The sequence below is a fragment of the Arvicanthis niloticus genome, chromosome Y (assembly GCF_011762505.2).
Source record: "Arvicanthis niloticus isolate mArvNil1 chromosome Y, mArvNil1.pat.X, whole genome shotgun sequence".
Classification (NCBI taxonomy): Eukaryota; Metazoa; Chordata; class Mammalia; order Rodentia; family Muridae; genus Arvicanthis; species Arvicanthis niloticus.
Window position 1 is genome coordinate 8,523,223 of NC_133431.1, and position 23,792 is coordinate 8,547,014.

Genomic DNA, 23,792 nt, shown 5'->3' on the forward strand with positions numbered 1-23,792 from the left:
TCCATGTGTGCTGCCTTCCATGACTGTCTGATTTGGAGAGTCCTTGTCATCTCTTTTGTTTTATTTTGTCCCCTTAGAAGGACTCTTCTCTGAGGCACCATAACTGCTGCTCTTTCTATATCACCCCTTTGGTCAGTTTAACAATGTAGAAGGATCCATTGTACAAACACCAAAAAGGACAGATATCCTCTCAAAGGTGACTGCAGTGCCAGCCCCCACATATTCATCTTGTCACAGCATCACCAGTGATAGATTCATGGAAAGACAGGAGAATTTGTGAGAAACCTGAAGAATGGGAAAGGCTAAACAAAGGAATGTAAAACACACTGACATTTTTTCTACTGGGCCACTAAGGGTGGCAGCTTTGGTGTGGGTCTTCTTTATTCTTGGGTGGTTGTTAGCCACCAACCAGTGAGGACAAAGGGAACAGCCGTGGCAATCTGGCTTGAGATGGCTGTATTATAAAATTAACTCCGGAGACCAGCACAGTGAGTCAATTCTACTTTATTGTTCCAGAAATAAGGTATATGAGGGCCTTTATGGGTACAGGTGGAAAGGATTAATTGGTCATAATAGTATATCTAAGTATCATGTGGGCAGGGAAGCCAGAATGGGATTTGTGTGCTGAGTTTAAGTAGCTCACACAGGGACAATCTTTTGATAAGTACATCCACCCATGTTCAGGGACAATGTCTTTATACATTGAGGCAGAGAAATGGAAGCCCTAAAAATTAAATAAATAAATAAATAAATAAATAAATAAATAAAAGAAATGGAAACCCTAATAAAAATAAATACATAAATAAATAATAAAAGAAAGGAATGGAAGTCCTAAATAAAAAAATAATAAATAAATAATAAACAAAAGAAAGAAATTGAAGCCCTTCTGATAAAGGGAGTGCTCCATTTTGAGCTGAGTTTCACTCAGATTTGGGGGACTGTGACCTTCACACAGGTTTCCAACAGCCTTGATTCCTGAAACCATGGATCTTGGCTGTGAGAGGAACTGTACCAAATATTGGAAGCTGATTCAAAATACATACAGCCTAGGACTCTGCCCAGCTCTCCAGGTGGATGTCCCATAACCAGCTGTGTAAAAGTGTTTTCTATAGGTCATTCTATTTTACTATCAGTTCAGCACCTTTATGGTAACAAGGACTATGGTATTAATAGTAATTAATACCATTAGAATCCATGACAATTGGCCCACTGTCTCACTTCTCTGCTGTGAAATGAGTTCCTTGGTCAGAAGCAATACTGTGTGGAATGCAATTGTGGTGAATGAGGCACTCAGTGTTTCCGTGGATCATGGATTTGGCAGAAGCAATATGTGCAGAAAGTCAAAATCATAAGCAAAATATGTATCTATTTCAGGAAGTAGAAAGCTTTGTCCTTTGCCCAAGAGAAATGATCCAATGTAGTCAACCAGCCATCAAGTCACTGGCTGGTCAATCCAGGATATAGTTCCATATCTAGGGCTCAGTGTTGGTCTCTACTGCTGGTAGATCTCAGCAGCAGATGTGGCCATGTCAGGCTTGGTGAGAGGACAACACTACTGTTGTATCCATGAATAAACCCCACTGCATCCACCATGGCCACTATGTTCATGGTCCCATTGGAAAATGACAGATATAGCTGAGGACACAGCTGACTTCTCACAGAATAGATCACCCTAACTACTTGGTTACTGAGTGTATACTCAGCTGAACTTACCTTCTTATCACTATTTACATGGGACAGAAGTATCTTTACATCCTTTGACCATTGTGAGAGATCTATCCACATACTCCTTCTTTTTATGTCTTTCTCAACAATATTCTAATCATTCTGTCTCCAAGTCTCTGACAGTTAATCCGTCCCACTGTTTATAGCTGATGATTCAATGAATGATCACACATTTCCAAACAAATGTATGAGCATGACTACTGCATGAAGCTCTGAACTGTGGTGATATTCCTTCACTGGTGTCTTTCAGGTTTGTACCAGAAACATGTTTTCATGCTTCAGTTGTTCATTTCTTGATGGGACCTGCATAACAGGCAGAACCCTTAGTAAAGCAGGGCATAGTTATTTCTTCCTCAGTCAGTTGATGATAGGGCCTGTACCAGGAAGTTCTAGGTGCATGTATAATACCAGGGGCATTGTACAGGAATAGAAATTATAGGCTTCTAGGCAACTCAGGTACCTAGCATTAGTTTCCATGTTGCCCCCCAACAATCCCAAGCCTATCTCCACTCTCTAGGCTAATACCAAAAAGACTAGAGTTTCTAATTTACACCCTCAACAATACCAGGGTCTCCACGTTATTCCCTCAGCAAACCTGCACCTAGGGTTACAAGACCATGCCTAACAACCACAAATGCAGAGGGGATGTGAAGTTAATTTTATGATGTGACTCTCAGCACCAGCCAATTATGTTAAAGGCCACAGCAGCTTTCCAATTAGATGCTTGCAGACATACTTTCTACTTGCTGCTTACAATAAAGCCTTTCCCCACAGACATTTTGGGCTCCACCACCACCAAAACAGTCTTGGCTGATGCTGGTGCATTGGGAATGGGGGCAAGCTAGCTCAAATAGAAGAAGGACCCTGCTAGGAGTTACATCAGATCGGCTCCTGTGTGTGTCTTTTTGGGATCACTAACATTTCCCTGGCACAACATGTTCAATTTATACTAAGATGGAATAGCAGACCAAGATATTTCTTTTCAAGGGAAGATAGTTGGATAGAGTTGATGGTAGAGCCTTGCTCCAATATTCAAAATCTATGATTCACAATAAACACTTGACAAAGGCTCCAAACAACATTCTTTGCAGCACTGAGCAGCAGAGGAAAAATTGGGTGTTCAAAGCAATCTTCAATTACATACAGAGGCAAGCCTCAGCTACAGGCAACATTCCTATGAACAGAAATAAATGATAAGCAGGAGTTTAAAATGGAAAATTATTTTAAAAAAGATTTATTTTATGTATAAGTACATTGTTGCTTCTTCAGACACACCAGAAGAGCGTATTGGATCCCATTACAGATGGTTGTGAGCCACCATGTGATTGCTGGGAATTGAACTCAGAACCTCTGGAAGAGCAGTCAGTGCTCTTAACCACTGAGCCATCTCTCCAGCTGGAAAGAAATTCTTAATGACTTGGGATTGAAGCGGAATGACAACCGACAAAAGAGTATAGCAGTGTTGCATTTGAAATCAATAATTGTCTTTTAAAACAAATATATGTAGATTGAATTTGGTAGCATTCCTTCTGTTTCTATTTTGTGGAATAGTCCAAGGTGTATTGGTCTTAGCTCTTCTTTGAAGGTCTGGTAGAATTCTGCACTAATACTACCTAGTCCTTGCCTTCTCTTGGACAGGAGGTTTATAATGCCTGCTTTGATTTCCTCAGGGGTTATACTACAGTTAAGGTAATTTAATTTGAGTTCATGGTATTTGTCTAGATAATTATCCTTTTCTCTGGCTACACATTTCATCTAGATTTTCCAGTTTATCGAAAGAACTAATGATTTTTTTAAAAAAATTTCTTATTTTCTCTTATTATTTCTCCCTTTTTACTTGTGATTTTATTAATTTAAATACTGTGTTTGTGCCCTCTGGTTAGTCTGGCTAAGTGTTTTTCTATCCTGTTGATTTTGTCAAAGAACCAGCTCTTGGTTTTGTTGAGACTCTGCATTTTCCTCTTTGTTTCTGATTGGTTCATTTTTGCCTGTGGGGAGGTGGGCAGTGGGAAGCAGCTGGGTGCATGATAGAACATAGGCCTTGAACCCCTGAGGTCACTTCCTGTCCACCCTGAGATCACTTCCTGTCACCTGGGGTCACTTCCTTCCCTGCTCACTGCCCACATCGCAGATGACCCTGAAGGCCAAGAGGTCGAAGGTCATGAGGACACGTCCCCCCCCCAGGCTCCAGGTCTCCTGCAGGACCCCAGTGAACAACACACTTGGTTCTGGGGGTGGGGACAGTGATGTCACAAGGAGGCAGGGCCACAGTCACTAGGGCAAGTCTTTGTTGGTGGGTGGGGTTTTCTGGTGGGCAGGACCTCTATCATGGAGTGGGGTATCCCTGGTGGGTGGGGCCTCCTTCCTGGGGGCATGGCTGGTGATGTCACAAGGGGCGGGTTCTCCATATGGTGGGTTTTTTGTGGTGGGCGGGGTCAGTCTTTTCATTTAGCTTCAGCCCTCCAGAGCCCACAGAGAGGTCTATGGCCATCAGTCAGGAGGAACAGTGCCTCAGGCTCTCTCACACGTAGATGAGGTATCTCCAACCTCTCAGACCAAGCCAATAGATGTTTCCTGCTGACTGACCCTAACCCACCCCGAAACTGTATATAAGGGCTCTATTCAGGGGAAGTAAAGTGTAAGAGAATCTTCCTGGTGTTCGAGAGTTTCTGTCACAAAAGCTGTAACACTTGGGGAGAGTTCTGCTCTCTCAGAACCTGCCTGGGACAAGCTGCCTCTGTGAAAGTCAGCCGGCTACTTATCGGCCCAGCCCGAGCCAGCTCTGCATGGAGACAGGTGCAGCACCTGGGAGTGACTGGGCAGCAACAGTGGAAACTCGGGCAGAGGCAGCAATGGAGGCAGGTGATCTCCCCTCCCTGCTCGCACCCTGTCCTGAGCTGGGCTGGAGATCATCGTGGGACACCCTCTAGAACAAGGGACCCACATCGGCCCTGAGTTTGATTATTTCCTGCTGTCTACGTCTCTTAGGTGTGTTTGCTTCTTTTTGTTCTAAAGCTTTCTGTTGTGCTGTTAAGTTGCTTGTGTAGGATCTCTCTGGTATGTTTATGAGGGCACTTAGTGCTATGAATTTTTGTCTTACCACTTCTTTCATTGTGTCTCATAAGTTTGGGTATGTTGTGTCTTCATTCTCATTGAATTCTAGAGTCTAGTCTTTTATTTCTTTATTTCTTCCATAAGCAAGTTATCATTGTGTAGAAAGTTGTTCAGTATGTGGCTTTTTGATGATTTTGTTATTATTGAAGTCTAGATTAGTCTGTAGTGATTTGATAGGACACATGAGAATATTTCAGTCTTCTTATATCTGTTGAGGCTTGATTTGTGACAGATTATATGGTCAATTTTGGAGAAGATACCATGAGTTTCTGAGAAGAATGTATATATAAGAATGAATAGGGAGACATACAACTTATATGTCTCCCTATTAATTTCTGATTTTGGTAGTTAGAATATTGTCTCTGTCTTTTCATTAGTTTGCCTAAAATTTATCTATCTTGAATATCTATCTATCTATCTATCTATCTATCTATCTATCTATCTTCTATCTATCTGTATGTATGTATTGTTGTAGGGTGAAATGTTTCATATGGAAGAGTCTGAGGAGAAACTTAAGGAGGTGAAGAGGATGGCAACCTCATAGGAAGAATAACAGTGTCAACTAACCTGGACACTTCAGGGCTTCCAGAGTCTAAGCCAAAAACCAAAAAGCAGACAGGGGATGATTCATGGCCCTGGGCATGTGTGCAGCAGAGAAATGCCTTGTATGGCCACAATGGGAGAGGATGCACTTAACCCTATAGAAACTTGATGCTGCAGGGAAAAGGGAAGCTGGTGGAGGTGAGGTCCCAGTGGGTGGGCAGGTGGAAGAGAAACCTCTCATAGGCAGCAGGAAAGAAGATGGGGAGAAGACCTCAGGGAGGAGGGACCAGGAAAGGAGGCAACTTTGGAATGTAAATAATTTTTTAAAATTTAATTTAAAAAGGATAAAAGAAATATAATTGAAAAGAAATATACCTATATTGAATTTGATTAAATGTAGGCAGTTTTCTGGTGGAGAAAATGGTATTAATACAGTACTTTTTGACCTGGCTGCTATGTGCAATGTTAGCTTCTGTGATCTGTAACATGACACACACACACAGTTATTGCTAATGGCCTGTGTCTCAATCATCTGACCTGATCTAAGACTGAAAGTGCATTGGACATATCTACAAATTACAAATACAGTATTCCTTGGAATATGCTAAAGTTATTAAATTATATACCTATCAATCTAGTTTGTCTTCATTCACCTGATGTGAATAAATACACGCTGGCAAAATAGAAAATTATTACCCTGTCCCCACCAGTTTTTTTTTTTTTTTTTTTTTTTTTGGTAATGGTGACTCCAGGGTTAGTGATTGGAAGTGACGTTATTAAAACCATCATCACAAGAAAAGTAACTTATTTTAAAAAGTGCTTCACTTGCCTCTCTGCCCAATTTAAGGAGAAAAAACAACCATGGCATTAATCTAACATTGAGTTAAATGTAAGATGAATACTTCAAAGAATCTGTCATGGAGCCTATGGTAGGTCCCACCATAAATTTCATTGTGTGGGCACAAACTATTTTTATAACAAGTACATTAACATAAAATGGACCTTTTCACTTCCAGAAATTATAGCCCATTCCATTACATGATGTTGTAATAAGTGTAATAATACTTGATTATGTAATAAGTAGTAACATTTATCACCCTCTGGTTAATGAGTGTGAGCCCATATATATTGCCAAAGAGGGTCTTAAATATTCCAACATAGCTGAAGTACAAGAAAACGGTTTTGAAACCAACTGTATGAAGATAATAGAGGTCCTTAAAGTGGAAATGATGAAATCACTTAAAGAAATCGAGGAAGGAACAAACAATTGGAGGAAATGAATAAATACCTCAAAGACAGCAAGGGAAACACAAAGAAAAAAGTGGAGGAAACCAACACATCTTATAAATAAAGCCAAGAGCTGTTCAGTGGGTCAGTGGTGGCACACGCCTTTAATCCCAGCACTTGGGAGGAAGAGACAGGTGGATTTCTGAGTTTGAGGCCAGCCTGGTCTACAGAGTGAGTTCCAGGACAGCCAGGGCTACACAGAGAAACCCTGTCTCGAAAAACCAAAAAAAAAAAAAAAACTAAATAAACCACAACCATTTTCATAACTTCAGCTCTGTTGAATTAATCACACCAGGGCTTTTTAAATGTTACTAAACCTCTGTCGAAAAAACAAATGACCTGGCTGGCCAGTATTTGTACAAGGTAGAAGGAGAATAACTATTTAGGTAATGTAAATTTGTCTCCAGATGTACTGACTAAAATATTTTTTATGTGACTGATTGTAGGATGTCTACAGTCTCAGAAGAAACACATTGTCAATTTTCTGTATGTAAAACCAATTATTTCACTATTACGCTAAGTAGAAAAAACAAAGAAATTCTAATAAAAGAATAATTCCTCTAAGGAGAAAAAATTTTCAAGGTGGGGCTGGGGGGGCTTGAGAAGAAGCAACAATGACTTTCTCTTTGTTTTTGTCTTCAGTTCATATACATGATTGGAGGTTACAAAGTTGATCACAACTTCACACCAAAAAATCAAATCATCAATACAATTCTAACATATTTTGTTGTTGTTGTTGTTGTTGTTGTTGTTGTTGTTGTTGTTGTTATTGTTGTTGTTTTTGGTGGTGGTTGCTTGTTTATTTGTAAGTATATCCTGGAAATATGCTTTCTTTGATCTGTATTCCTTAGAGATGATCAAGTATCTCTAAGTAAAATGGGAAATCTAGCTCACACAGGTATGGTTTTCCCCATTGTTGTTTTTGTTCCATGTAAATAGGAGGATCCTCAGACACAACTCTGTAAGAGGAAAGCGAATAACAGAAGTTTAATGAACACCCTTGTTCTGTTCCTGCCGGTCCTGTTTCTGTCTTACATAGGTTCAAGTCTCACCAACCTCAGGGCAAGACTGACAGTCATCCATAACTCTAATTTCAGCAGATCTGACCCCTTCATCTGGCTTTTGAATGCATCAGACATGCACAGGGTTCACAGACAGAAAGGCAGATGGGCAGGAAGGCAGGTAACAATCCCACCCTCAACCCACCCCACCTCCTTCCCAACACACGAGAGAGAGAGAGAGAGAGAGAGAGAGAGAGAGAGAGAGAGAGAGAGAGAGAGAGAGAGAATAATAAAATCAGGTCAATTAGATCATTTTATTATCCATTTTTAAAATAAAATGGATAATAAAAGATCAATATAATCAGTCATCCTGGAACTCTGTATGCCAGGCAGACTTACTTAGTTAGACGGTTAAAATACATAAAAAGGATATCAACATAAATATCATTCATTGTCCTGGAACTCCATGAATCTTTCTAGGTAGACCTGGTTTCAGATATCCATGGTTCCAGACTAAGCCAGTTCATGCAGTGACTTCACAGATAACCAGAAATACATGGAGAGAAATTTCACCACCATCTCAGTCTATGTAACTGACCTTTAACAACAGTCCACAAACACATGATAGTAAAATAAAATCCTAGAGCACGTTTATGGTTCTAGTTTCCTGTCCTAAGGAAGACACACAATCAGAGCTGAAACACAATCAGTCAAAAAGTCCTTAGTAAAACCCAACTGGCCTTTCTTACCAAAGTTCTACAGACAATAGGACTAAACACATCATGTCTCTGTATATTAAAGCCAAAATATTTTGTTGTTGTTTCATTTCTGGAAAGAGCTCCTCTTTGTTTAGCCTCAGCTTTCCTGTATCTTGATCTGTAGTAGGCTAGCCTCAAATGTACAGTGATCCACCTCTCTCTGCCACCACCACTGCCTGGCCAAAGCTACAATCATTAATAAAAATGAAGAGAATCTCAGCTGGTCATAGAGGTGTACAGCTTTAATCCCAGCATTTGAAAGGCAGAGGCAGGCTCTTACAAGTTGGAGGCCAACCTAGTCTACAAAGTGTGTCCAAGACAGCCAGGAAGTCTGCCCTGCCTGCCTCTACCGCCCCCACAGCCGGAGACAGGGAAAGACAGAGAGAGTCTTATAGCCAACATTTTCCTAAATTGAGAAAAAACTTGAAGCACTTCATCAGGAGACAGGAGGACTGGTGTGCACTGAACTTTTGCTTTTTTCCAAGCATCATTCAAGGGTAAAATTGTTAATTGTTTTTAAAAACACTCAATTCTAATAAGAGGACACATGGACATTGGAAACAATTTCTCCCCTCAGAGGACCAAAGGAAGTTCAAAACAATTTCAACAGCCTTCTGTGCATGTCTCAGTAGTCTTTGTTGTAGACTGTGGAAAGATTGAAGAAAACTATAGCGGTGGATCCTACAGAAACAAGGAGAGTCGGGAACTAGGATTGTTTACTACACTGTTTGTATTTTACTGACGATATAAATACAGATACTAGGGAGTCTGACGCTGTCCTAGCTTGCCAAATGTAATGACTGTGGCCATGGATCAAGAGCACAAGAAATTCACAATCCTAATCCATACCAAATCAATTTCCTTTAATGAGAATAACCAAAACAGAAACCAAAACAAAACTCTAGAACTTGTTAATCAGAGACAATCTCTTAGTCTTAGTCCAACAAGCAGCTGAATACCATCTATAGCTCTAATTTTTGCAGATACGTTGCTTTTCTCTGATTTCTGAATAAATCTTTCACAGGCAGGGTTTGATATAGGTAGATATGCCAACAACAACAACAACCCCCCAAAACCTGTTTTACCTTATAGATTGTTCAGGAATATATCTTTGGTGAAAGTATTCCATGGCCACTATGTGCTCCCTGCCTGGCATAGGCACAGATAGAACCAGATGCTGCTGAACACCTTCCAAATGAGTAACTCCCGACAAGCTTGAAGTAACTGTTGATAACATTGACCAAGAAGGACAGCAGCTCTCATTGTGATTGTTTAGACCCTCCCAAGACCAGATTTTTGCAGCCAGCACTCAGAAGGTAGAATCAGGCTTGTCTCTGAATTCAAGGTGAGCCTGGTCTACAATGTCAGTTCAAGGACAACTATTTAAAAATCAGCAAAACAAACAAACAAGGGAAAACACACAAAGGGTCCCAAATTGAGGAATGAAATCTATAGCAGGTGTTCAGCCACCACTTCTGCAATTTGACCTTTATGCATTTTTAATGAGTAAATGTGGTTCTGAGCAGGATGGGCATTTGTCAAATATTAGTAAAAATTAAAAAAAAAAAACAGTAACTTTGAATGAATCACAGCTGTGTACTTACCAGTGACATAGCTCCACTTCTTCCACTTGCCTCCCTCTGCTCTTTTAGAGAAACCTACAGAAATGATATGAATGTACAGCCATAGTTATTTCTGGAGTCAGCCAGCATTACAGGGATTTTCCTTGGGGTAGTTAGTTAGTTTGGTTGGTTGGTTTGTTTCATTTCTTTAAAATAGATGATGTAACCATGGAAGAATTTTTGTTATGGCAGGTGGAGTCAGAGAGACTACAGGAAGATTAAAGTATAGAGGAAGAAGCTGGAGAGATATAGCAGTTCAAATCACTTGATGCTCTTCCAGAGGATCTGGATGTGACTCCCAGTACACCCGCCGGGATAGACAAAGCTGTCTTCTGGACTCTGTCCACACCTGACCACCTCATGATCCAGTTACCCAATCAACAGGAAAGACACTCAGATACCTAGGAAACTGTTGCAACAAAGATGTCAGAATCACAAAGCCAAACAGAATTACCTGCAACCAGATGCCTCAGATATGGTCTCATTTACATAGAAAGAATTGACTCATGGGAAATGAGAAGCAAAGTTGTTCATCACAACCACAAAATGACTCTACACAGCTGGGCATATTGATGAGGAAAACTGACTTCAATACTTAGGGTAAAAACATAGGTAGATCCCTGTAAGCTCAATATCACCTTGCTCCACACAGCAGGTTCATGACATTCATGTCTGGTAGAGTACACTGATATGCTGCTTTCTTTTTTCTCTTTTAAAGATTTTTTAAAGAGGAGTGTGGCACACATGAGACAGTCGTCCAGACACAACAGAAGGGAGAGCCACAGGTCGTCCCACCAGAGCTCCTCCCCAGAAGACAGATATGCAGAACAAGAATTTCTTCCCCAGGACAGTGACCCCTCTGCTCACAGTCTGTCAGACTATGAGAATTCTAGAAGAGGATACCCTTATGATAACACCGTGGAATCACGACATAGGGACAGAGAGAAATGCAAGGAAAGAGACAGAGATACAGATATCGGAAACGGTCCCAGAAATCCCTATCTCCTGAAAGAAGTAGCCCAGACTGAGGAGTAACCCCAAGTTCTACTCAGGAAGAACTGGCACCGAAGAAGAAGAGGACGGATGAGCTGGATCCGCTGCTCACACATACAGGGGATCATATATTCCTCTCTCAAAGCTTAGGACAATGCAGGAACAGATTACAGATAGAAACAGCTTAGCGTACCAGAGGATGAGCTGGAAGGCTCTATATCTAGGTTGGGTATTGGGTTACACTCTGACTGTAAGGGCATCTTGTTATTGATCATTACTAAATATATAAGCCTTTGGATAATCTAAGCATTAGAGTCTCATTTGTACTAAGCTCGTGTGGTTGGTGGGATGGTCTGGGAAATGCCCAGCCTTGAAAAGACAGCATGGAAGATTGGCAAAACAGTGTCCCATGCTGGTGTCTCGTGGGTGGCAGGGCTGGTGTCTCTAGCTGGCCATTTCTAGCTGAGGCATGCATGTGTCCTCTGGCCACGTGGCTGAGCTGGGCAGAGCTGCTGCAGCTTAGACAGTTGGCTTCATCCCCGGCCATTTTTTAAAAAATATTTACTACAGCAAAATAGTAAAGATTTCTGAATTGATTTCTGAAGAAATCAATCAATGATCTCATCAACAAGGGCAACATCTCCAACATCAGTATTATTATCCAAGAGCTTCTTCAAGAGAACATCGTCAGAGGGAGAGGACTGCTGTCCAGATCTGTTCTCCAAGCACAGAGTGCTTCTCCAATCTTCACTCACGTTTATGCGGCTTTGTTGGTAATTATCAACTCAGAATTCCCACAGACTGGAGAGTTAGTCCTCAAGAGACTAATTCTGAATTTTCGGAAAGGATATCAAAGGAACAATAAGCAACTTTGCATGACTGCTTCCAAACATGTGGCACATTTTATTAACCAGAATGTGGCACATGAGGTTCTGTGCCTGGAGATGCTCACTTTGCTCCTAGTGAGAACAACAGAAGACAGTGTGGAAGTAGCTATCGGCTTCCTCAAGGAATGTGGTCTCAAGTTTACGCAAGTGTCACCAAGGGGAATCAACGCCATCTTTGACCACCTGAGAAACACTCTACACAAGTCTGAGGTAGACAAAAGAGTTCATGATTGAAGTTGTGGATAGTATGGCTGGAAACACAGAAAGTTCCTCCAGGTGGGAAGTTAGGCGTGGTGGCTGCAGCTCATTAAAGGCCTTCTCCACGGTTCCTCACGGTGGCCCCAATGACATGAGAAAGTCCATGAGTTTCATAGGCTTTAATGTCATGACTGATGATGGTTAAGTCTGGATGTGCACCCCCTGTAAAAGCCAGGGTGAGCTGGCTTAAATAGGAAAGGGAATAGAGGAGGAACTGGGGAGGAATAACTTGAGCTGTGCCCCCTGGCCTTTAGGTAACTCATGAATATGAAAATCTCGAGGTGGAGGCCTGTTAGCCACACCCTCTACCTGTAGCCTTAGATGGTGATGCAAAACCTCTCTGGGAGGAGTTACTGAGCCAAACTTGTCTGCAAGGTGCAGGTTAATGGCGATGTGGGCCACATGGAGGAGTCTGGAATCCGGGGGTGTGGGGAGATACATGTCATCTCTCACAGCCATGTCCCTCACAGGCCATGTACCTCACAGGCCATGTCTCTCACAGGCCATGTCTCTCACAGGCCATGTCCCTCACAGGCCATGTCCCTCACAGGTCATGTCCCTCACAGGCCATGTTTCTCACAGTCCATGTCTCTCACAGACCATGTCCATCACAAGCCATGTCTCTCACAGGCCATGTCCCTCACAGGCCATGTCTCTCACAGACCATGTCTCTCACAGGCCATGTCCCTCACAGGCCATGTCCCTCACAGGCCATGTTTCTCACAGGCAGTGTCTCTCACAGACCATGTCCATCACAGACCATGTCCCTCACAGGCCATGTCCCTCACAGACAATGTCCCTCACAGTCTCACATACCATGTCCCTCACAGATAGTGTCTCTCACAGGTCATGTCCCTCATAGGCCATGTCTCTCACAGTCTCACAGGCCATGGCCCTCACAGGCCATGTCTCTCACAGGCCATGTCCCTCACAGTCCATGTCCCTCACAGACCATGTCCCTCACAGGCCATGTCTCTCACAAACCATGTCCCTCACAGTCCATCTCCCTCACAGGCCATGTCCCTCACAGACAATGTCCCTCACAGTCTCACATACCGTGTCCCTAACAGATCATGTCTCTCACAGGTCATGTCCCTCATAGGCCATGTCTCTCACAGTCTCACAGGCCATGGCCCTCACAGACCATGTCTCTCACAGGCCATGTCCCTCACAGTCCATGTCCCTCACAGACCATGTCCCTCACAGGCCATGTCCCTCACAGACCATGTCCCTCACAGGCCATGTCCCTCACAGACCATGTCTCTCACAGACCATGTCCCTCACAGTCTCACAGGCCATGTCCCTAACAAGCCATGTCCATCACAGGCCATGTCTCTCAAAGGCCATGTTCCTCACAATCTCATAGACCATGTCCCTCACAGGCCATGTCCCCCACAGGCCATGTTTCTCACAAGCAGTGTCTCTCACAGACCATGTCCATCACAGACCATTTCCCTCACAGGCTATGTCTCTCAGAGGCCATGTCCCTCACAGGCCATGTCTCTCACAGTCCATTTCTCTCACAGGCCAAGTCTCTCACAGACCATGTCCCTCAAAAATCATGTCTCTCACAGGCCATGTCCCCCATAGGCCATGTCTCTCACAGTCTCACAGGGCATGTCCCTAACAGGCCATGTCTCTCACAGGCCATGTCTCTCACAGACCATGTACCTCACAGACCATGTCCCTCCCAGACCATGTCCCTCACAGGCCATGTCTCTCACAGGCCATGTCCTTCACACCTGTTGTGTCTCAGGCTATCTCACATATCTCATAGACCATGTCCCTCACAGGCCATTTCCCCCACAGGCCATGTTTCTGTACTGGGGAGACCAAACCATCTCTTCACAGCCCTACATGAAGTGATGTTTCTGTATGGAAGGTTGGATTCAAGTACCACCCTGTTATTCAGGGAGGAGTTGATTTAGTGGAAGATGACGATCAGTTTACACATATGCTCCCCCTGGAGGATGACTACAATCCTGAAGATGCCCTTAACGTTTTCAAGGTGGATCCTCATTTTATGGAGAATGAAGAGAAGTACAAGGCTATTAAAAAGAAATCCTGGATGAGGCAGACAGTGATTCAGTCACAAAGAAGCTGAAGTAGTGAAGGGGAGGAGGTGGAGGAGGAGGACTGAGAGGAGAAGGAGGGAGGAGGACGGGGGAGGAGGCTGGGGAGGAGAGAGAGGAGTAGGGGGAGGAGGAGAAGGAGGAAAGGGAATCACAGCCTAGTCTCGTTCCACCGTACAATCTATCTTGCCATTCAGTCAAGTTTAGCCTTTGAAGAATGTGCACACAAGTTGCTGAAGATGGAGTTGGCCACAACATGACACCTGTGCCCAATGAAGGACCTGCGCACAGTTTGACTGCTGTGCCCAATGAAGGACCCATGCACAGTGTGACTGCTGTGCCCAATGAAGGACCCGTGCACAGTGTGATTGCTGTGCCCAATAAAGGACCCTTGCACAGTGTGACTGCTGTTCCCAAGGAAGGACCCATGCACAGTGTGACTGCTGTGCCCAATGAAGGACCTGCACACAGTGTGACAGCTGTGCCCAATGAAGGGCCCGTGCACAGTGTGACTGCTGTGCCCAAGGAAGGACCCATGCACAGTGTGACTGATGTGCCCAATGAAGGGCCCGCGCACAGTGTGCCAGCTTGTCAGCAGGGCAGTTTCACGTGCTGAAAACAGAAGACACAAAATCATGGGAAAGTACCAGGAGCAGCAGGACACCATCCATCACCTAGAGACGAACAAGTTGAGAAATGTGGCTGAGTCGCTCGCTCACCTCTTACACACACACTCGCTTCCGTGGATTCATCTCGGACGTGTGAAGCCGAGTGAAGAGACCACGAGGTCGTCCAGCAGGACTTTTGTCATGATCTTCTTCCAGGAACTGTGTGACTACACGGGTCTTCCTAATCTGAACATAAGGCTAAAGGAGGAAACTCTTCCACCATTCTGTGAAGGACTGTGACCCCATGACCCTGAGACAACATCCAGTTTGCAGTTAACTTCTTCACAGCCATAGGCCTCGGGGATTTGACACTAGAACTTCCAGAACATCTGAAAAATGTTCATTCATCTGTCTGCTGGAAACCAGAGCTGAGCAAAAGAAGCCTTGACATCTTCATCTTCCTCATTTTATTCTTCTTCACCTTCCTCTCCTTCCTCCTCCTCCTTCCTCTTCTTCCTCCTCCCCCTCCTCCTTCCTCTGCTTCCTCCTCCCCCTCCTCCTTGTCCTCCCCCTCCCTCCTCCTTCTTCTCCTCCTCCCCCTCCTCCTCCACCTCCTTTTTCTCCACCTTCTCCCCCTCGTCCCCTTACTCCTCCACCTCTCCTTCCTCCTTCTCACCTTCCTTCCTCCCCCTCCTTCCTCCTCTTCCTTCCTCTTCGTTCTCCTCCCCCTCCCCTTTCTCCTTCCCCTCCTCCTCCACCTCCTCTTTCTCCTCCTCCTTCCACCTACTTCTCCCCCTACTCCTCCACCTCCCCTTCCTCCTTCTCCCCTTTCTCCCCTTCCTCCTTCTCCCCCTCCTCCTCTTCCTCCTCTTCCCCCTCCTCCCCCTCCTCCTCCTTGAACTCCTTCTCCTCCAGCAGTCAGGACTCTGTCTCAGGTAAAAGTACAAAAAAGAAGAGACAAGGGAAGGCCAGAGGTGAAGAAGCAGATAAGTTAGCCAGGGGCCACCAGGCAGGGGACAGGAGGTAAGATGGAGCCAGGGGCCACCAGGCAGGTGACAGGAGGTGAAATGGAGCCAGGGGCCACCAGGCAGGTGACAGGAGGTGAAATGGAGCCAGGGGCCACCAGGCAGGAGACAGGAGGTGAAATGCAGGCAGGGAGGACAAGGCACCAGGAAGGAAGGACTGACAGAGCTTGGTCTGAAAGATACAGAGCTCAGAAATCACCAGATGCAGACTGGCAAGATCCCCTAGCGAAGCACATGGAGAACAGATGCCATGAAAATAGTGACAGTGGAGCTGGCAATGGCCTCTCGACAAGGCTCACACAGAGAGCCACAAGAAAAGAATGGGGAGCCAAATAAGACGGAGACATTCTACTTTTTGGTCAGGCTATATAATGGCAAAATAACATGTGTGGAGAAAGTTAATACTTATTTTTGTGTCACTAAATGACCCATGGATGTATGCTGAAGATACCACATGCTTTCTAAGGTGCAGCAATATGAAACTTAACAATTTCTTCTAGGACATGGAGCTATTGCCGATCCAGTTCAGGTACAAAGGGGCCTTTGCTGTTCAGAATGTAACCTCAGTGGCTTCAGTCCATGTCACTTTTTAAATATACTACGTGAATGATGGCAAGAAAGTTCAAATTGGCCCTGACTGAATATGAGCTTTATATATTGGAAAATCAAGTGAATTAGAAATATTCATGATATTCTAAATTCTAGTCAAAAGACTCTGAAACTATAGAAGTGGTATCATTTATTTCTTCTTCATTGCATTAGATACAGTTGACTGAATAAATTTCAGAATAGGCCTTAAAATGTTCGTCACGTGAGGTTGTTCATAGCACTGTTGATGCATGGATTTCACTGCAAAATTCTTTCAATATCTTACTGGACAGCAGCACTGAGGCATTAAACAACTCCTTGTCAGTAATTGAAACTGCCCTTTACACCAAGATACACATGGGCCTAATAAGTTTCTTCTATCACCCCATCTCCCACATTGCAGGTTGAACCCAGGGTCTCATTGACTCTGAGAAAAACACTCTGCCAATGAATCACGTGCACACCTTCAATATTTTTTCTTTACATTTTTCCATCAGTAACAAGTATTTTCGAGCTCTGACCAAAAGCCCCTTTTCCCCAAGAGATCATTAACACTTTCTCTAAATACATGCTCAGTGTCTGTAATACTTATGTTAGGCTCTAGGATGTGAATGTGAAACTGATAATCATTCCTATCCTCCTTGTAGCGCAGAGAAATTGAAGTTTAAGAAAGGCAGTCGATCTGGCTAGGATCACACAGTGAATTATCAGGGGAAGAAAGACCATAACTTACAACTACAGCGCTGTTGGCAACATTATCTGGATGTTAAAATAGCTATTATTGATTTAAAATAGACAACCTTTAGGAAACCTAATGTTTCAGTGGCAAAGTACAATATATATGTATGTATATATGTGTGTGTATACATATACAGAGATATATACATATATATGTATACATATATAAGTGTGTATATTTATGTATATGTACACATATATGTATACGTATACATATATACATATATATGTATACATATATATATATATATATATATATATATATATATATATATATATGAAGACCTGGACTACTTTATAAGGGCAAAATATCCCATAGATCATGTATCTCCTCCAACTTATCCAAATAAAGGTTAATGAAAGAAATACTGTATTTTTTTAAAATAAGAAAGTAACGGGAAGTGTCTCTATTTTACTAAATAGGATAAAATATATTTCCAGAAGTAAACTTCCGAGTATTTGAAGGGTTAAACTTAATCAGTTTAAGATATAAACTGGATTACTTTTCTTTATCACTACTAGTATCATATATATGTAATTATATTTATAATTCATTCATTTTATCACTACTGGTGGCAAGTATATGTAATTGTATGTATAATTCATTCATTTTTATCACTACTGGTTTCATGTATATATAATCGTATGTATAATTCATTCTCTCTCTCTTATTTATTTATTTATTTTTTTTGGTTTTTTGAGACAGGGTTTCTCTGTGTAGCCCTGGCTGTCCTGGAACTCAGTCTGTAGACCAGGCTGGCCTCGAACTCAGAAATCTGCCTGCCTCTGGCTCCCAAGTGGTGGGATTAAAAACATGTGTCATCAATTACTGATCATTATTGGTTATCAATTAATATTGATAATTATTGATTACTATTTATTGATTATTGATTGGCATTGATTATTGATTGTTATTCCATCACCATCATCCTATGCCTCTGCCTCCCAAGTGCTGGGATTAAAAGCATGCGCCATCAATTATTGATCATTATTGGTTATCAATTAGTATTGATGATTATTGACTACCATTTATTGTTTGTTGATTGTTGATTATTGATTGGCATTGATTATTGATTGTTATTCCATCACCGTGATCCCCCTGCCTCTGCCTCCAAAGTGCTGGGATTAAAGGTGTGAGCCACCACTGCCCGGCTCAATTCATTCATTTTTATCACTACTGGTGTCATGTATATGTAATTATATGCACAATTTATTCAGTTTTTCTGTTTAGAGGCTACACATATGACCTCCCTGCCTCGAGTTTCTAAGTATTACAGGTGTGTGTCACCACCACACCTGGTGTGTCTGTGCTTGGAGAAATTATGTTGAAATTCATTACACTCAATCAGAAGTACAGAAAGAGTCACAATTTTTATTTGGGCTGTGATTCCACGGGCTGTGGCATTTGTATCATTTGTATCATTTTCTATTTCAGCCCATGTTTTGTTCACATCTTACTTCAGAAGTTGTTTCATCAGAAGAAACGGAGAGAGAGGAGAGCAACACATACGCTCCTTTCTCACTTGTTAGTGATCTGTGGGAAAGAATGAAAGTAGTGTGTGTGTATGTGTGTGTGTGTATGTGTGTGTATGTGTGTTTAGTGTGTGTGTGTATGTGTAGTGTGTGTATGTGTGTGTATGTGTGTAGTGTGTGTATGTATGCGTGTATGTACATTTGTGTATGTGTGTGTGTATGTGAGTATGTTTGTGTGTATGTACCTGTGTGTCTCTGTGTGTATGTGTATGTGAGTATGTGTGTGTGTCTGTGTATGTGTGTATATGTGTGTGTATATGTGAGTGTATGTCTCTGTGTGTCACTGTGTGTGTCTGTGTGTATGTGTGTGGTGTGTGTATATGTGTGTGTAGGTGTGTGTATGTGTATGTATATATGTATGCATGTGTATGTGTGTGTGGAGTGTGTGTGGTGTGTGTGTACTGATTCTTTTAAATGCATTATCTGCTGCTTCTCCATGACTAACTTGACTGTTAAGATCCCTGCCCTGGGTATTTGTTACCAGGTACTGAAATGAGCGAGGCGTGGGTAGGAAACATTTCGCCTGTCCATGCAGGGTTTACCTGCCTCCCGTGTGCAGCCTCTTCTGTGTCTTCCCACCCCTGACACGTACCCCCTGCAAACCTCCATGCCCCCACCCCCAACCTCCCCCCTCCCTGTCCTCACCCCCAACCTTTGCCCTAGACTCAAGGCTAGGGAAATTCCATTGACTTGTTGCCTCCACAGGGGATTCATACACCCCACAGGTGACAAGGCAGCAGAGCGACATTGGCTGTGCTGGGAGGGGGAGGTGCAGGGAAGAGGGGAACAGTTTGTGGTGAAGGGAGCAGTGTGTCTGCTTGAGGGAAGGCAGCACTGAGTTTATCTTCTCTTTCTGCACCCCAGCAGTGGGTGGGAAGCCCTGTGGACCCTGTTTTGAGGTACCCACCATTGGAGAGGTCAGCAGTCCCCCACAGAGAGTCCTGGTCCTACAAAGAAGACAACACATGAGCCAGCTCATCAGATGGGATGCTGCTGCTGCTGGGGATCAGCGGATTCTTTTCCAGTCCTCCCGAAGAGGAGATGCTACCATTCGCTCCTGCGGAGGAACCTTGGGACCAAGAAAAGGAGGTGTGCAGTGGTGGCAGTGAGCAGTAGCAAGGTTAGTGTGGTGGGTGGGACCAGCTGCAAGTCTGCAGCCCAGTGTCGGGAGATCCAGGGTGGGCAGGAGAGGGGGCCAGTTAGAGCCAAGCAGTTCCTGCTGAGATAGAACAAAAGCCTCATTGCTTATCCTCAGCTGTTAGGATACAGGTTTCAACCACCTAAGCCAGGAGCTTTTTACCCTCTGAAAGAGCCAGAAAGTGTTTATGAGTTTTGAGAAGTTATCAGCACTTCAGTACAGTCAGACAGCTAGAATGTCCTGAGACCCTCAGACTTTAAAGTCATCACCAGAGTCCTACTATGCGCCTCCACTACTACCCTCTCCAGGCCACGAGGCTCCAGGCATAGTAGAATTATATGTGTTTGTGTGATTTACTCCATGTATAAACACCTTAGGATGCAATCAGCACCACACCGTATCATTCTATCAATCTTACTATTTCCTGACATATAATACTCTATAACACACAATCCTTATTTGTCCTGTGGAAAATTATTGAGAAATAAGCCCAGAAGATTATAAAATTACAAGATTATTATACTCCTCTTTTAAATTAATGACCACATATGAGTGAGTACATACCATGTTTATCATTCTGAGTCTGGAGTATCTTGCTCAGGATGATTGTTTTTCAAGTTCCATCCATTTGCCTGAAACTTTCATGATGTCATTGTTTTTATCAGCTGTTTGTGTAAATGTAACTTATGGTCTTTATACATTCTTCTGTTCAGGGACATCTAGATTGTTTCCAGCTTAAGGCCACAAGAGGGCGCACCATGACTAACCTGGACACTTCAGGGCTTCCAGAATCTACACCAAAAACCAAGGGGCATACAGGGGATGGTTCATGGCCCTGGGCATGTGTGCAGCAGAGGACTGACTTGTCTGATTAAAATAGGAGAGGATGCATTTAACCCTGTAGAAACTTGATGCCCCAGGGAAAATGGAAGCTGGTGGAGGTGAGGTGCTGGTGGGTGGGTGAGTGGGAGAAAAACCTCTCATAGGCAGCAGGGAGGAAGGTGGGGAGAAAACATCAGGGAAGAGGGACCAGAAGGGGGGACAACTTTGGAATGTAAAAAAATTTTAAAAATTACTTAAAAAAGGAAAAAAGAAACATAATTGAAAACATATACATCTACATTGAATTTGAAAAAGAGCAGATAGTTTCCTGCCAGAGAAAGTGGCATTAATTCACTACTCTTGATCTGGCTGCTATGTGCGATGTTAGCTGCTATGATCTGTAACATGACACACACAGCTACAGCCAATGGCCTGTCTCTCAATCATCTGACCTGACTTAACACTGAAAGTGCATTGGACATATATGCAAAGTTGGAAATTCAATATTCCTTGGATTATGCTAAAGTTCCCAAATTATATACCTATCAATCTAGCGTGTCTTCATTTACCTGACATGAATAAATACATGCTGGCAAGTTAGAAACTTATTACCCTGTCACCATCAGGTCTTTTTTTTTTATTTTTGTAATGGTGACTCCAGGGTTAGTGATTGAAAGCAATGTTATTAAAACCATCATCTCAACAAAAGTAATTTATTTAAAAAGTGGTTCACTTGCCTCCATTTCCAGTTTAAGGAGTAAAAAACAACCATGTCATTAATCAAATATTAGGTTAAAGGTAAGCTGAATACTTCACGAAATCTATCATGGAGCCTATGGTGGGTCCCAACATAAATTTCATTGTGTGGACACAAACTATTGTATATCAAGTACATTGACATAAAATGGACCTTTTCAGTTCCAGAAGTGATAGCCATATTCCATTTCATGATGTTGGTACTTGATTCTGTAATAAGGACTAACATTTATTACCCTCTGGTTGATGAGTGTGAGCCCATTTATATTGCCAAAGAAGGTCTAAAATATTTTAACATAGCTGACATACTAGAAAAAGGCTTTTAAACCATCTATATGAAGATAATAGAGGCCCTTAAAGTGAAAATGACTAAATCACTTAAAGAAATACAGGAAAACACAAACAATTGGAGGAAATCAATAAATACCTCAAAGATAGCCAGGAAAACATCAACATAAAAGTGGAGAAAACCAACCAATCTTACAAATAAAGCCAAAAAAACAAACCAAGAATAGAAGGAAACAAAACTGTTTAATACCTAAAAGTGGAAATAGAAACAATAACGAAAACAATAAATGAGGGAAGATGGAAATAAAACCTTAGGGCTGCAAAGAGGAACTACAGAGGAAAGATTCACAAACAGAATACAGAGTTGGAAGACAAATCTCATGACTTGAAGATATAATAGAAGGGATGGAAATATCACACAAAGAAAATGTTAAATATAAAATTTCCTGACATGAAATATCTAGAATATGCAGGACATTGTGAAAGGATAAAACATAAGGATACTAGGACTAGAGGAAGAATATTAGATCAAATTCTCAGAAAATATTGATGACAAAATTTTAGAAGAACAATTTCCTAGTATAAGGAGGGAAGTGCCTATCACAGTAAAAGAATCATCAAAACACCAAACAGAATAGCCCTAAAATGAAGTCTCTTTCTTTTTAAAATTATCAAAATATCCAGTACAAGGAAAGAATACTAAAAGCTGCAGAGGTCAAAAGCCAAGAAACATATAAATGAAGATCTGTTAAAATTGCAGATGACATCTCACTGGAGTTTGTAAATGTCAGCAGGGCTTGGACATATATGCTGCACAAACTACAGATACCAAGATTATTATATGTAGAAAAAAGTGTAATCGCTATTAATGGAAAAAATAAGATAGTCCATGTTAAAGTCAAATTTAAACAATATCTATCTACACATACAAACTTACACAAAGTTATATACAAAGAATCCAACCCAAGGAAGTTAACAATATACATGAAAACACAGGTAGTAAATAATCTTGTATTATCTTCAAAAGAAAGGAAAGCACACAAATACCCAACACCACCAGCAGCAGCAACAACAACAAAATACAAGGAGTTAACAATCACTGTTCATTGACTCTCTCAGTATCAATGACCACAATTCACCAATAAAACGACAAAGGGTAACAGAATTGATGCTAATAAATATCTAACTTCAATTGCATAGAAGAAATATAGGTCAACATCAAGAATAGGCATTAATTCAAGGTAAATGAATGTAAAAAGATACTCCAAGCAGATGGACCAAAGGAGCAAGCTAGTGTGGTCATTTTAAAATACAGCAAAATAAATTTTAAACAAAGTTAATCAAAAGAATTGGAGAAAAACACTACAAATTTCTTAAAGGAAAAAATCACCAAAAATTACATTTTAAGTGTTAACATCTGTGCCTTAAACTAATAATTGACGCTTGTCAAATTTTTGTTCTACATAATGAATAACCTTGAGTAACTCAATGTGTGTTGGGTAAGATCATACAAATTATTTGTAGTCACAGAGTACTTTTGTGCACTGACAACTACAGAGACAAGGTCCTGTTTTGTGGAATAGGAAAGGAAGAGAGAGTCTCAGACATTAAAGATGAATAGGACAAAATGGATACATTGGTCAAAACAATGTGAAATCAAAAAGTTTCCTGGCAATAAACAACCAGGAATTCTGCAACATATGAAAAGGGAAAAACTACAAATGACTGGAATAGAGGAAGAAGAATATCAGCCCAAAGCTCTAGAAAATATTTTCAATGAAACAGTAAAGGAAAATTTTCCTAAACCAAAGAAGATGCCTGTTAATGTACAAAAAGCATCCAAAACACCCAATATACTGGGAGAAAAAAGTCCCTTTACCACATAATAATCAAACACTAAACGTAAAAAGTAAAGCAACATAAAAAACTGCAACAGAAAAAAAATTAACAAGAACAAAACAAAACAAAAAGAAGTAATGTATGAAAGCAGATCTATGAGGTTTATGCCTGTCTTTCTAATGTATTCTATAAAAGAC

General features: G+C 41.9%; 1 pseudogene; it reads left to right on the forward strand.

Moving 5' to 3' along the window:
- LOC143437286 (pre-mRNA-splicing factor CWC22 homolog) overlaps positions 1–17,149 on the forward strand; it is a 96,795-nt pseudogene extending 79,646 nt beyond the window's left edge.
- The last annotated feature ends 6,643 nt before the right edge of the window (positions 17,150–23,792 follow it).